The 15,050-nt window shown below is 46.0% G+C and overlaps 1 long non-coding RNA gene across 1 annotated transcript; it reads left to right on the forward strand.

The window, feature by feature from the left end:
• Positions 1-12,815: 12,815 nt before the first annotated feature.
• LOC136299644 (uncharacterized) lies at positions 12,816-14,615 on the forward strand. Its single transcript, XR_010723545.1, has 3 exons — positions 12,816-12,967; positions 13,099-13,146; positions 13,607-14,615. It is a non-coding gene; the product is annotated as an uncharacterized lncRNA (long non-coding RNA).
• The last annotated feature ends 435 nt before the right edge of the window (positions 14,616-15,050 follow it).

Raw genomic sequence — 15,050 nt, forward strand, 5'->3', positions numbered from 1 at the left:
CTGTCCAACCAATTGCTCTTGACAGACAGAGTGATGGCCCTAGGAATCAAAGGGCAAATAATCCACAACCTCATACTGAAGAAAAGGCAAAAATTTGGTTTTCTGAATATTTACGGACTTGTTAGATTCTCTTTTTCATCACTGACTTCTAGAGCCCCCCCCCCCCCCCAGTGTTACTAGCCAGGGGGGTCTGAAGATGCTGCAGTAATTTGGGATACCTGGGACTGGGTTATTTAGCAGCACCCTGATCTACAAACTTCAGTGTCTGAACACAAAATGAACAGATTTGTGCCAAACGCTCCATTATATCATACACCTACACTGGGGAGCAAATGTGAGAGAACTCTATTTATTATTATTGCTGAATTATATCAAACAGGGTGTTCAGATTGGGCTGGTTTATCACCTCTGAGCACACCCTTGACAGCAATTTTTACCAGGCTTAGGGGCACGGAAAAGAGCCATAATTTTAATGTGGAATGGTCTGTACTGATAGTTATTCTACACCTATGCAGTTTTCATCTAACCCTTGAGTAACCTCTGAACACAGCCCTGTTTCTTGTCACACTCTGGGCATTTTGAAGGGCTCCCTGAGAACTGTGGAGTTCAATCCACCTCAGGATTTCCTCAGAGCAGGGAGCTTTCCATCCTGGAGCTTGCTTGGCTGCTCTGTTCTCTCCAGATACATTTCAGCTGCTTCCCACTTCTTAGCTGATGCAGGCGCTTGATAATTTCAGAGTTAGGTAAAAGAAGCCAGAACATCCTTATTCCTTTTGCCTCCCCTTCCTCACACACAGAGGACTGACAGGAAAATAAGCACTAATATGTCATCTTTAAAATAAGAAGGGGACATGCTTTCCTTATGAAGCAGTGGAAACAGTGACATCATGTTTGGAACAGCTCTTTTTCCCCTTTTCCCTTCTAATTGAGTGGAGTTTTTTAAAGCCAGGGAATCAAATCTTCCCCTCTGGAGTGGGGGAAGGTTCCCCATAGGCTGCTGGTTTGTCTGGGTTTGGTATGAATCACTCAGCCCCTCTCGCAGTTCATTGACAAATTACCAGAACCATGAGCTGAGAACTGGGGCAGCAAAAGGGAAAGAGCAGAAATGAAGTCAATTGGTGAAAGAACACGAGGAGGAAATATTATTTATGGAAAATTCACTGACTGGTTCCTTATTTCTGTGTTATGTTCTCTTTTTTTTTCCACTTTAAAGGAAATAGCTCATATAGCAGCAGTGATTCACTCGTGGAAGTTGCCAGGGAGGTGCGTTGGCCAGTTTCTCATTTTATTAACATTTTATCACAGCATGGTGCAAGTGCCCGTGCCAGATAAGGCCACAGATGCAAAGACAGGGGCAGGAAACAGCAGGGGGTGGAAAAAACATCTTTTTTTTTGTCAAGCACCAGTCCTGTGTGTCTGCAACAGGAAGCTGCTCTTTTTTGATGGCTGCTCAAGGTGACCTGAAATAGAATTGAGGGGTTTGTCCTGACTCCCACAGGGTTTGGAGTTCTGTGTCCTGGCAGAGCAGAGGAAACTCCAGCAGGCACAGTGACAGGCCAGGTACAACACTGGAGTTTTCTCTGCTGGAGGTTTTTCTTGCTGTGACACAGTTTGGTTGTGCTGGCACCTTCTCCCCACCTCTGCAGAGCTCCTTACACATCCCCAGAGGGAGCCCAGGTCCCAGCTCTTCCCTGGGGAGAATTTAGCCTTGTGCTAATAGAGATAAGGGATGGAGAGAAGCAAGTGATGTAAGGAAATCACCTTTCTAGTGTCTCTTATTTCCCTTGTCTCTCTGCTTCCACTTAACACAAGATGACAGTGAAATACAGGAAAAAACCAGCTACAAGGATCAAGGTCTGGTGTCTTGATCATTCAGTCTATGAGAGAAGCAAAGGTTGAAAAATGAGTCTAATCTCAGCAGGGAAAGAAAATAGGAAAAGACTTTAAATCCACATGATTTTGCAAGCAATGCTTGAATTTTCCCCATTCTGAAATACTTGCAGAGACCAGGTTTTAGACTCAGCAGTAACAAGGCTAAGAGGGTTGATGCTGGAGATGTGATTTGACATAATCCCAGTCAAATCAATCCAAATAAAACCTCCCAGCAGAGCTGTTCTGCAAGAGGAGCTGCTGCTGACCCCTCAGGAACAGACCTGAAAAGGTCTCAGTGCTGTTGGTGCAAATCTACAGCTCACTTACAGGAGGTGCAAGAAAGGAGGAGGCCAAGCAAGCAAGGACCCCCTGTTCAGTCCCTTTTGGGATCTATTTTGGAGTCCTTCATGAAGCTCTGAGATAAATCTGCCACAGGGTGGGTACGAGCAGGCAGCAAAGCTGGTGCTGGAGCTGAGTGTTGGTCCCTGGGGCAGGACAAACACAGCCCCTGGAACAGGGGATAGATTTGGACTGCTCTGCATCCAAACAGAGGCACCCCAGGAGTGGTTTGGGATTTATTTGTAGTGATTTGCCCTCTGAAGAAAACAGAGCTACTCGGGACCCTCTGTGCTTGTTTGGATAATGATCTCAGTCACAGAAGGGTGAATCAGCACAAAACAAGTTCAAAGCTTGCCACCTCTCAGATGTGGGAGAAGCTCTCTGGAGTGGATTAGGGAAGTGATGAGACTTCAAGTAAAAGCTACTGAAATGCTCTTAAACCCAGATAATTTCATTTATTTGCTTTAGAGAACACACGACCTTGAACACATCTGCAGAGAAGGTACAAAATGTTTCTCTTGGTGCTTTAGCCTTAATATGATTTACACCACGATCAGAAAGGAGTAGAGCATATGAGGCCAGGATTGCAGCTGAATATCCTACAGAAAAACAGCCTTAATTAACTTTCTCAGCATGCCCTAGTGCCATTAGCATTAGTTTATGGCTCAGATATTGCACACGTGTCAGAAAACTGCACAAACTCCTTGGTTTAGACAAAACAACAGGAGACATGTAAGCAGTACACAGCTCTAATCCCTGCATCCACTCCATCCAAAGTTTGGGGTTGTTTTTCTTTCAGTTGATGAAATGGAAATTCAAATGTTGCTTTGACAGTGCCATAGGAAAGTCTAAACTAGGGGCTGTAAATAGAGTTTGAGCTGACATTTCAGGTTGGAAGTTAGGGGAAGGAATGAAGCCAGCATGAATACTCACTTGAATCTTGAGGGAAAACTTAACATTTAAGAGACTTTTTTTCCCCCTACTGATATTGTAATTTGTAAAGCCACATCTGAAGGCCATTTGTTTTGGCACTCAAGATATCAATTCAAAACACACTCTTATTTAACAGAAAGCTTCTAGTCACCCTCTTTTCTTACCCCATTTCCCCGTTCCCTCCTTTGAATTCTTTGCAGTGATTCCTGAAACAGGTTGGAAATGAAGCTGTTTACCAACCTGGAAAGATGAAAAGGTTTGGTAACAAAGCTCGACTTGCCGAGCTTGGTGTGTGCAGTTGGGAGCACTCCACATCCCTGCTTTTTGTGCTGGCCTGCAGTTTTTAATTAAATCTGACCCAGTGGTCATGGCAGCAGCCCTGCTGAGCCAGGCAGGATCCAACATCCAGAGGCAGCTGCTCTGCTGTCCAGGGCAGCACCCTGAACAGCCTCTGCAGGGATGGTTTTGATAAGAACCTACAAAGCAAAGCACTCTGAGGTGACTAAGACACAGGGTGCGTGACAGAAAACCCCTCAGGACTGGAAACTCACTGGAATTTGGAGAGCTGCCCATGGATCTTTCTCTCTGCATTCCCTTTCACTTTAGTGTTGCAAACAATCATTAATGCCTTTAGTCTTGTGGTAGTTCTGGGAGATACTACCCTCATTTTGTGCATAGGGTCTTGGATGATCCCTCTGTCCAGAGAGGTTTATGCTGGGAAACATTTGATCAAGCCAGGCTAGCAAAGAGGAGCCTCTGGAAAGTTACTCAAGCTGGCAGCCCCATGAAAGGTGGTATTTGCAGGAAATCACCCTGATTTTCTGGTCTCGGTGCCCCTGAAGCTTTGTGTTCCAGAGCCCCAGGGGGATCCCAGCTCGGTGCCCACTCTGGGTGGTTCAGATTGCTGTGGCAAACACTCTGTGTGCTCCTGCTTGTTTATCTGCTCCTGTTCAGCTCTTTTCCTCCTTCAGTTCATGTTGTAACAAGCCCATTTCCAATGGAAAGAAAAATCTGCATCAAAAGCAGAGTGGGCAGCAGGGGAGGGGGATTGCGCCCCTGTGCCCCTGTGCTCAGCTCAGACCCCACCTGCAGAGCTGCCCCAGCCCTGGGCCAGCACAGGAGGGACCTGGAGCTGCTGGAGAGATCCAGAGGAGGCCCCAGGGGGATCAGAGGGATGGAGCAGCTCTGCTGGGAGGAAAGGCTGGGAGAGCTGGGAGTGTTCACCTGGAGAGGAGAAGCTTTGGGGTGAGCTCAGTGTGGCCTTGCAGGGCCTGGAGGGGCCGAAAGGAAAGATGGAGAGAGAAGATTTCCAAGGGCCTGGAGTGCCAGGACAAGGGGGAATGGTTTCAGACTCAGAGAGAGAAGGTTTAGGTGGAATATTGGGCTGGGATTGTTCACTGGGAGGGCAGTGGGGCCCTGGCACAGGGTGCCCAGAGCAGCTGTGGCTGCCCCTGGATCCCTGGCAGTGTCCAAGGCCAGGCTGGACATTGGGGCTTGGAGCAGCCTGGGACAGTGGGAGGTGCCCCCTGCCCATGGCAGGGGGTGGAACTCGAAAATCTTTAAAGTCCCTTCGAACCCAAACTATTCTATGATTTGAAGAAGCTGTGACAGCAACACTCACAGCTGCAGCTTCCTGTCTGCAGCCCCAGTTGTATTTGCAGAACTGAAATCTCTTTCACTGTGAGTTTTGTTTGCAGTTTGAGCTCTTTTCAGACTCTGCAGACTCACCACCTAGGATAACCTGGGCTTCTTTTCAGAGCAGCACCTTGAGCAGCCTCTGAAGGTGGTGTTCATTCTGCTCTAGGTGGCAACATCAATTGCCAAAGGATTTGTTAACATCCTAAACAACGACCAAAGTCTTGTCCTCATTAATTTACCTCTGCTCTGACATCCCTCTCCAAGGGAATACACTTGTCTCTCCGAGCTGGAAAGGAAGCGGTTGATTTACATCAGGCTCTAGGACACATCATTCATTCTGCTGCCAGTTTCCCCTTTCTATTGGCGATTGCAAATACATATAACTTGCAAGTGAATTTCCAGTGAAAAGGCAATGTTAAATATTCTATTGACATGGGTGGATTTCAAGCATTTTCACCTCATTTTCACTTTTTAAACACAGGTAGTACATCAGGAGCTCCCTGAAGTCGGAGGAGCTGCTCTCATTTAGGCTTGAGAGCACCCAAGTCACATTCTCTGCTGGTTAAAGCCCTCTATAAAGTTGATGTGAGATACTTCCTCACAGGTTTCCCCCCCTCAGCTGCCTCCTTCTCATGCCATTTCTTATCCAACGCTTTTTCGAGTATTTTTTTCTTTTGACTCTTTTCCCAGTAAGTTCAAGGCAGCCTTCATTCCCAAGCCTTCATTCCAGTTACCATGACTTTTGGCCTTGCAACTCGAGACTTTTTAGCCATCATAAAACGCTTGACATTTTTAGTCAATGGAAACAAGGACAATGAAAACATCAACACATTGATGGGGCTTCAAAAGAGTGCTGTGGCACAATACAGTGTCTGACTGCTTTTTGGAACACCTACCTTAATTCCAGGTGATTCCAGATTCTAAAACTACAAACAGCTCTTTCTCAGGGCCTTGTTATTCCATGGATTGATGCCCTTCACCACTGCTCCCTCTGAATTTTAATGATGTGCTGTTTGTGAGTCTTTCAGTCTCAGGGAGTTCAGCACTGTCCTGGCAGCTCATCCATCATAGATCTGTGGATTCACTGATCTCCCAGCTCATTTCAGCAAACAAATATGTTACTGCATCTTTCATGAGAGAAACACACTGAGCACTCAGCCCTGTGCAGAGTTCTTTCAATTCTGCCTTAAACATCCCAGTTTAAAGTAAAACATGTCCCACAGGGATTGTTTTTTGAAGGTGAGTGGGGTTACTTCTCTGCACTGCTGGGATGTGTTTCTGCCATCCTGGAAACACAGAAGTTTCTTTCCCAAAGTTCACGGATTGTTTTGGTAAAGGAATAACCTGTCCTGGTTTTGACTTTTGCTGGATAAATGTGGATGTCTCTGTCTTGTGGGACTTTACACCCCTCTGGTCACCCTAAATGTCCCTCAGTACTTCAGGCTGTGCCCCAGCATGGATCTGTGTGGACACCAGTAGCAATTCACAACCACAGACCAGCCAGCAGCAGAATAATCACAGAATCACAGAATCATTTATTTGGAAGAGACCTCCAGGATCATTGAGTCCAACCCAACCCTAACCTCAACTAAACCATGGCACTGAGTGCTACATCCAGTCTTTCCTTAAACACATCCAGAGATGGTGACTCCACCACCTCCCCAGGCAGACCATTCCAATACTTTATCACCCTTTCCATAAAAAACTTTTTCTTAATATCCAGCCTGTATTTCCCTTGGCACATTTCCCTTAAGACTCTCGTTCTGTTAGTTAATCCACAATTATCTTCCTTTTGCCCTCATAAAAAAAAACAAAAAACAAAAAAACAAGCAAACAAAAAAATACACAAAAACAAAACAAAACAACCCCCCAACAAACTAATTCTGGAGTTAATTCACGAGCCCGGCTCCATGTCTGGGTCACAGCCTGGACATTCCCAGTCTGGGGAGACCCCAAGGGTTTCCCACCTGCAGGGCTGGAGTGTGGGTGTTACCCATGGGCTGCTGAGTGGGATCCTACAGGATCTGATTCACTGTCTGCAGGCAATGCGGGGGAGAGGAAGGGGATCCTGCTGCCTCTTGCTTTTCTGGCTCCTGCTGGCCTGGGACTCCTTGAAGCACACTCAGATGTCCCCTAGGGAAGATCTTTACTATAAAAATAAACAGATGTCCTGGTGGTTTCTGATATCATAAGTATCCTTTCCTGTGAACTCATTCTGCTATAAATAGTTCACGTCTATTCAAAGAGCTCTTTGATTCCCCTCTCCCCCTTTCATCCCACATCCTTGCTGCTTTCTGGGATCTCTTACACGTGTAAAGGACATCGCTTTCCCTGTGGTTGTGTCAGCACATGGAGCTGCTCCTGATGGGATTTCAGGGCCATCATGTGAGGCTGGGATGTGCCTGCTCAGGGCTGTCGTGTGTCTCTTCTGAGAGCTCTGCTGACAGCTAAAGGCTGGTGGATATCCTGAGTGCAGCTTTGGGCATTAACACATCCAGCAGGGCAAATATAAGGTTGGATTCCAAGCTGATGTGACCCAGAGATTTCAGAAACCTTTCCTTGCAAAATCATTCCAGGCAAGGAACTTGCTGGTGGGCAGGGTTTTTCCTTCTGGGCAGCTGTTAATGGAGGAGGAAATCAGGGATGGAGTGAGAATAATCCATCACCCTGATCTCTTTAAATTCACACAATCACAGCAGAAAATTCCCTTCCCTTCCCTTCCCTTCCCTTCCCTTCCCTTCCCTTCCCTTCCCTTCCCTTCCCTTCCCTTCCCTTCCCTTCCCTTCCCTTCCCTTCCCTTCCCTTCCCTTCCCTTCCCTTCCCTTCCCTTCCCTTCCCTTCCCTTCCCTTCCCTTCCCTTCCCTTCCCTTCCCTTCCCTTCCCTTCCCTTCCCTTCCCTTCCCTTCCCTTCCCTTCCCTTCCCTTCCCTTCCCTTCCCTTCCCTTCCCTCCCCTCCCCTCCCCTCCCCTCCCCTCCCCTCCCCTCCCCTCCCCTCCCCTCCCCTCCCCTCCCCTCTCCTCCCCTCCCCTTTTCCTTGGGAAAGATATTTTGTATTTACAGTAAAACAACACTTGCTGCTCAGGGTTCTGCTAAATTCTTTCTCTCTTCTGAAAACTTTCTTTTGTGTACTTTGCTGCGACCTCTCTCTACTGAGTCACCTTATTCCCATCTCTCTCCAGCCATATTTTTCCCTGGACTGTTCTGGTTTCCAGCACCATTTTCTGGAGTCGACCAGCCCTGATCTCTGCTCCCAGCCCACCCACTGACAAATGAAGCTGCCTTTGGGAGTACCTGCTGCCCTCACTGAGCAGCTCCCTCACTTGCAGACAGACAGTGCCCTGGGGAGCATCAGCAATCCTCTCAAAATGCTGGGAGGAATATCAAATCCTCATGTTCTCTGTCAGGAAACAGCCTCCTACTAGAAGGAGAAATAAACACTTCTCTTACAGGCAATGTGTTCATTATTTGTGCCTTCTAGGGGTTCGTTCTCCTGGTACTGGCCTTTGGGACACATAAATCATTCGTTTAACTTGATCTGTGTATTTTCCTGTCTTCTATTTTCAGGGCAGTGAACATGCTGGCATTTATCCAGCCAGCCTCCCCACAGCAGTGCAGTTATTTTGTTTCTGCTCTCTTGAATGCAGCATCTGTACATTTGGTCACATATTAGATTACGGTAATGGTGAAATAATTCCTTTAACCTCCTTTGAGTCGGGACTCAGAAGAATAGTCTGAGTTATCTGCTTCATGGGTGGTACTTTGGGCAGTTAATTAACCCAAGTATAAACTATGCTATTTACCTTGACTGTCTCTTTGTGTTTGCCAATAACATTTAATGATTCAAATTGAATTGGCCAGAGAAATGGAAGAATGTTCTCAGTGGTTTATTTTCCTCTAATTGGACATTCCAGGTTTGCACCTCCATAGCAAATTGTGTTGCAGTCCTAAACATGATAATCCTGGCCATAGGATCGACACTACAGCTGATAAAATAGAACAAATAGTAAAGATGTGGTACTAAACCTGACAACTGCTCCACTCTGATTGGATGGAAGCAGCCAGGAATGGAGTATCCCTGGATTTTTAGCAGAAGGAAATAGAGCTGTGTGAGGTCAGGGGCATATCCAGGTCACACTCCCTCCCAGGCTCACACAGGGCAGCAGCAGCAGCCTGAAAGATTAAGATGTAATTCCTTGTCTCAGTGAAAACCATGAAAGTAAATCAGGCCTTCATTTAGCAAAATTATGGGACTTTCTTCTCACATTTTAGCTTGTATCAGCATTAGGGAAAGGAGCAGCTCTGTGAAAAAGCAGTGGCTCTTTCCTACAGTGAGGTGCCAAGTAAGTGTTTGGGAAGAGAGTCTTTCTTACATGGTAATAAAATGGAGATCTTCTGATGTAATGGGAACTGAACTGAACTGGAACTCTGATCTGTAAGTATCAAAGTTTCCTTTAAAATCCAGCTTGTGAAAGAGTGGTTCCCATGACCCTCAATCAAATTTAACCCTTCAGAAAAAAAAAAAAAAGCTGGAGGAGGCAGATTTCTTCCTACGTGAGTCGATTCTCTGAATCCAAGCTGCAAGGTGTCTGCTTCTAAATGTTTATCCTCAGGGTGGGGCTGCAAATAAAAATGCCCTTAAAAATGTCCCTCGATCTTGTGCAGCTTAGGAGGCCTCATCCTTCTGACAAGTTTGCTTCACATCATTAGAAAAAGCAACCTTGCCAGCACAGCTCTCAGAAGTTCCAGTGGTCAGTAAGGCTGCCTTAGTGGGGATAACGAAAAGGTCAAACTCCATTTCCTTTAATCCCTAAGACTGAACTTCTTCTTAGAAATAAGTAGGAAATAGTCCTTGTCAGCAGAACAAAGAGCAGCTGAAGTGGATGGGAGCTGCACTGCCACCCAGGAGCACAGTTGGAGTCATGGTTCAGTGACTTCTTGTGCAACCCTGGCTGAGCAGGTTCTTAACATGAACAACCTTTGTGACTTCTATTATTATTATTATTATTATTATTATTATTATTATTATTATTACTTTGTTTGTTCAGTCTGGAGAAGAGCAGACTGAGGGCACTGGGATTGTCCAGCTGGAGCAGACTGAGGGCAGAGCTCCCCGGGGGCTGCAGCTCCTCCCGAGGGGCAGCTCCCATCTCTGCTCTGGGACAGGGCCAGGAGCCAGGGAAGGGCTGGAGCTGGGCCAGGGCAGGCTCAGGCTGCAGAGCAGGGAAAGGTTCTTCCCCCAGAGGGTGCTGGGCACTGCCCAGGCTCCCCAGGGAATGGGCACGGCCCCGAGGCTGCCAGAGCTCCAGGAGCCTTTGGACAGCGCTGCCAGGGATGCCCAGGCTGGGATTGTTGGGGGGTCTGTGCAGGGACAGGAGCTGGGCTGGATCATCCTGGTGGGTTCCTTCAACTCAGGATATTCTGTGCCTCTGTAATTCTCTCCAACATTCAAGTTTCTCCCTGACAAGAGTTCTCTGGGAAGAGAAATGTGGTAGTTTAGGGGTAAGCGAACCATCCTTTGCTCCTGAGGTAAATTATGCGGTAAAATAACAGTAATTTATGCAAGGTAACCACAAAAAGCAGTGAAGTTTACTGTGGAAAGGAACAACTTTGCTGCAACAATGGCAGCAGTCCCCTAAGTGACTGGCATTGTGCCAGTTTGGCCGAAGAGGCAGAGCAGTGCTCGCCTGTAGAGAGCACAGCAAGACCCGTCCGGCCATGCCCCTGAGGAACCTGCCAAAAACCTCGTGTTAGAGCTGAGATGTTGAGCATGGCCCCAAAGCCACGGCATCTGCACAACTGCTGACTTCATTGTTTGGCATCCTCGTGGTGTCTGACTGCACGGAGCAGTCTCCCAGGAGCAGCACACTGGGTGCCTCAGCTCCAGCCCCTTCCATGCAGGAGATGCCGTCTCCTCTTTGCTGTCACTTGCACGCCCTTAGTCCCTCATGAGCTCAAAAAGAGGGGAGAAATAAAGGCAGACAGAGCAGGGGGAGAAAGTCCTTTTCAATTTAGACACCAGCTGGGTACCACAAATTCTACCAGAAGATCCAAAAAAGATCCAGGAGAAGGGAATCATCACCCTGACATAAACACTTGGATATCCATTTGGAACGTGTCACTTTAGCTGGAGAGGCTTTGGGACCGCTCTGCTCCCAGAGCTTGCCAAGGCCATGGGTGAAAGGACAGCCTGGGAAATGGATTGTTTGAGTTTCCTTGCTCACAGCACTTCAGAAATAATGGGCTGTGAGTGATGCAGAAGGTTTGATCAGGCCTGTAGACCATCCGTCGTCTGATGTGGAGTCTTTGTGCGCACAAGGTCAAAATAACACAGAGCCAAATGTTGAAAAGTGCTGAATATGCCTTCATGTTCCCCCGAAAAATGGGTTAACTGGGTAAATGAAATTTTCTTTTTGAAGGCACTTGAAGTCTGGCTGGGATTTGAGTCATAATAACACAACTGGTCTGTGGAAGAACTGGTCTGTGTTTGTGCTTACAAACTGTCGTGTGGTATCAGGTCCTGCAGAATAAATTTTGGTGGAGTTTGTGGATGGCAAAAATCAGCTTCCAAAATGAAAAAATCCCCCACCCCTCCTCTCAAATTTTCAAAGTTCAAGCGCAGTACTTCCCTGTAGGTTTTATAATCCTCTTTTCTTGGTTTTGAAACACATTAAATGAATCCAGCATGGCGCCTGACATCTGAACAAAACTGATTGACCTAACACAGTGGGGCTTTTCAGACTACAGGTTCCAAAAATTAATTAGGATTTGTACTCTTCTTCCTAATTTTCAATAGGAAAAGCATGAAATTCATTTAATGTTTTGAATGAGCAGCAAGGAGTGATCAGGGCAGAAAGACCCAATTTCTCATTCATTTCTGGAAAGGGAAAAATAATCAGACAGGTCTTTTCCCGCAGGAAAGCTCATTGAGGAGAATTCAAATTCATAGAGCAGTTTGCCTGATTTTAGTAATGATGAGAAAAGTGTGCACATGGTTTTGAAGGAGAAGGCTGAAGTGATCTTGCCTAAAAATAATTTTAAAATAAATTTCAGCTTTTAGCCAGGTCAGTGTGGTTTCAGAAGGAATTGCACAGCCACACAGAGAATGGGAATGCAAATGGGAATGGGAATAAGAATGGGAATGGGGGCAGCAGCAGGGAGCAGGCTGGGTGAACACAAGACTTACCTAAATTGTCCAGAAAAAACCTACATCGTCTGACAACACTGGAAACTTCTCATTCTTATGTAACTCCAAGCAAGTGGTTTCTCAGAAACGTGTCATAACACAGTGACTGTAATTGTGATATTCTCATTTTCCTTATCCTGGAAAGTCATCAAAGCCACCTTTAGTGATGCACGAAGTCTGCATTGTCACCACGGGCTGGGGGTGACCCTGTTCCCCACCACTGACCCTAATGCTGCCCTGCTGGCTTGGACCTGCTCCTGCCACGGCCTCAGACCTGACCCACCATGATGGATTTGTGGTGCTGGGCACTCCTGATGGAGCCTGGCTGTTGGAGGTTTCTGCAGGAGCAGGACAGGGCCACCGTGAGATGTTCCTTGAGCCTTTACTGTCACATCAGCCTCATAACAGGGTTTGAGACAACTGAAGGATGGCAACAGCTCACACCTGCCAGCAGCAGCCAAAGAGCTCTTTGTTGCATTTTAAAAACTTTCTAGCCAATAGCACACTGCTAAAGCTTACAGACAATTGTTCTAGCCAGTCACTAAAAGCACACGTACACCTGCTTCAAATAATGCCTGCTTGGATGCTCTCTATTGACACTAAACAATACTCTTATTAAGCTTAAAACCTTCTACTATCTTGCTGGGCATATTTTTCTGCAATCCTAAGGTCTATCAAACTCAAACTATTGTTTTATGTCCTTGCCTGCTATACTATTGTAACTTTTCCTGCTTTCAAGCTTTGCAGCTGCAGACAATTCTAAATTCTTCTGCTCTGTTTGTGGGGCGTGCTTTCACAGCTGTCTGAAAGCCTTCTTACCTTTAGGATTTCCCACACCTGGCCACCTCCCCTGGCCTGTCCTGCTCCCTTTGCTTAGGGATGGGAAGGTTCCTGCTGTTCCAGCCTCAGGATCACTCCATCCCTATGGGAGCAGCTGACACTCCAGAGAGGGCTACAAAACACGGGATTCTTGTGCCAGCGTGTCCATGACCTTGTGGAAAGGTTTGTTTGCCACCAAACAGGCCACCAAAGCACTGTTGGCTTGTTTCAATGCTCATGTGTTATTTGCCTGTAATAAATTCACTGAGAACGTGCCTTATTTTGTTAATTCTTCTCCTTTAATGTGTTTACAGAGCTCTGTAGTTGGACAATGTAGCAGGGAACCAGCCTCGATATCCCAGGTGATCCTTCCCTGCTGGATGTGGTAAAAGGCACATGCAGAGAATGGAGATGTACTGGAAGTAAATTCTGAATTACCTGGAATATTTTAAAGAAATAGAATATATTTCACTACTTCCCAGTGAAATGAGGGCACTGACTATATTGAGAAGTACCCCTTTAAAAGTGTGTGCTTGATAAATTCTTCCTGGTGAGATTAGGGGGGGTTTGGGAATAACTCTGGCTTGCTTAGAAAGCAAAAACTCTGGAGAGGGGATTGGCAGGAGCTGGTTTTGCTGTTAGCCTTATTCAGGTTGCTAAGCTGATTAAAGGAGGCTTTGGATAAGGTGTGTCATGTCTCAGCACGGGGGGATGAAGTGTTTCATGGTTTTCGGGAGCCAGAGCAGACTTAGTGACATCATAGCAGCTCCAATTTCACTTGAAAGCAGCTCACCTCTGCCTCCTGCTTCTTATTCCTGCCAGCTCTGTCCTCCAAAGCCATTTCTGTCCTGTGCTCCAAGTTCCAGCAGAGACTGGGAATGCAGAATTAAGGGCTGTATGTTTCACTGCATGGAAAGGCTTTGATGCTTCCCAACTGAGGAAGGCGGAAAAAAGCTCTGAGCAGGGAGTTAACCCCTCCAAGAAGCCAGGAAACACTGGGGACAGGCTGTGCTTCACATCTCATTCCCTTCAACATCATGAAAGAAGGTATTTTCCAGGGAAAATGAGCTGTTATTATTTTTTAATGCTATTTTTTTTATTATTATTATTATTTCTTCTTAACTTCGAGTGTCCTCAGATTGAACATTGCAATAGAGATCTGATTTCCTTCTCCAGCCACAAGGCAACAGCTCAGCCTCACCCCCTCACTTGGGTGATCAAAGCACTGGAAATGTGATCTGCAAAGTGGAAACACCTTCAAGGAGAAGGAAAGTGAAAGTTCCTTGCCTCTCCACTGTGGAGCAGCCTCGTGTTTCAGGCACTGCCAGCTCTGGTGTTCAGTGAAATGAAAAATAAAGATAAATGAAATTTGGGAATAAAAGTGAGATTCAAGTCACTAAGTTTTCTCCTTTCACTACAGAATACCTCAAATCTTCATTATTTAGTGTGCAGGAAGGAAAGAGACAAACAGTAGATCAGAAATGAAAAAACATGGTGGCGTCTTCCCCCAAAAAGAATAATTACTTTAGATAAGGGGCTTGGCAGAAAGGCCATGCATGACCTAATCTAGGCAGCACGTCATTATTTAGCCATAGTTATCTCCCAAAAAACTATTTTAAAATATGAACCTCCTGGTAAGTTAGGAATAAAGACCAGTGCTGAAGGTCACTTTGTGACACACTGCTGGCCTGTGGGAGAGTCACAGGATTTGCTGTGCAAGAAATCCATCTTTGCTAAGCAGATTTTTATACAGAATGGATTGTTTTTGCCAAACTGGACTGGGCTTCAGAACCATAACCAAAATAACATGAAAAGTCCTGCAATTACAGGTCTACACCCATTTCTCTGTGAGTATTTTGCACATAATTAATGTGCACATTTTATCTACTGAGAAAATAGAGTGAAATCACCAGATCAAACAGGCCACCAAAGCACTGTTGGCTCGTTTCAATGTTCATGTGTTGTTTGCCTGTAATAAATTCACTGAGAACGTGCCTTATTTTGTTAATTCTTCTCCTTTAATGTGTTTACAGAGCTCTGTAGCTGGACAAAAAGATTCATAAAAGGCCAAATTGAGATGTTTCTCTTCTTTTTTTTTTTTTTTTTTTTTCCCAGTGAAAAATTCCGGGTCTGTTTTTCTGCTTGTTAATAACTTCTAATGGAAAGAGACTTTCCCTCTGATCCAGGAATGTCTCACTTGCCCTTTGTACTTGTGACAGAAAAGGCAGGTTCACAGCTCACTGCTGGGTTTTGAGACCTCATTCTC

This window comes from Chamaea fasciata, unplaced genomic scaffold (assembly GCF_029207755.1).
Source record: "Chamaea fasciata isolate MVZ Bird 193981 ecotype frontalis unplaced genomic scaffold, bChaFas1.0.hap1 SCAF_20, whole genome shotgun sequence".
Lineage (NCBI taxonomy): Eukaryota > Metazoa > Chordata > Aves > Passeriformes > Sylviidae > Chamaea > Chamaea fasciata.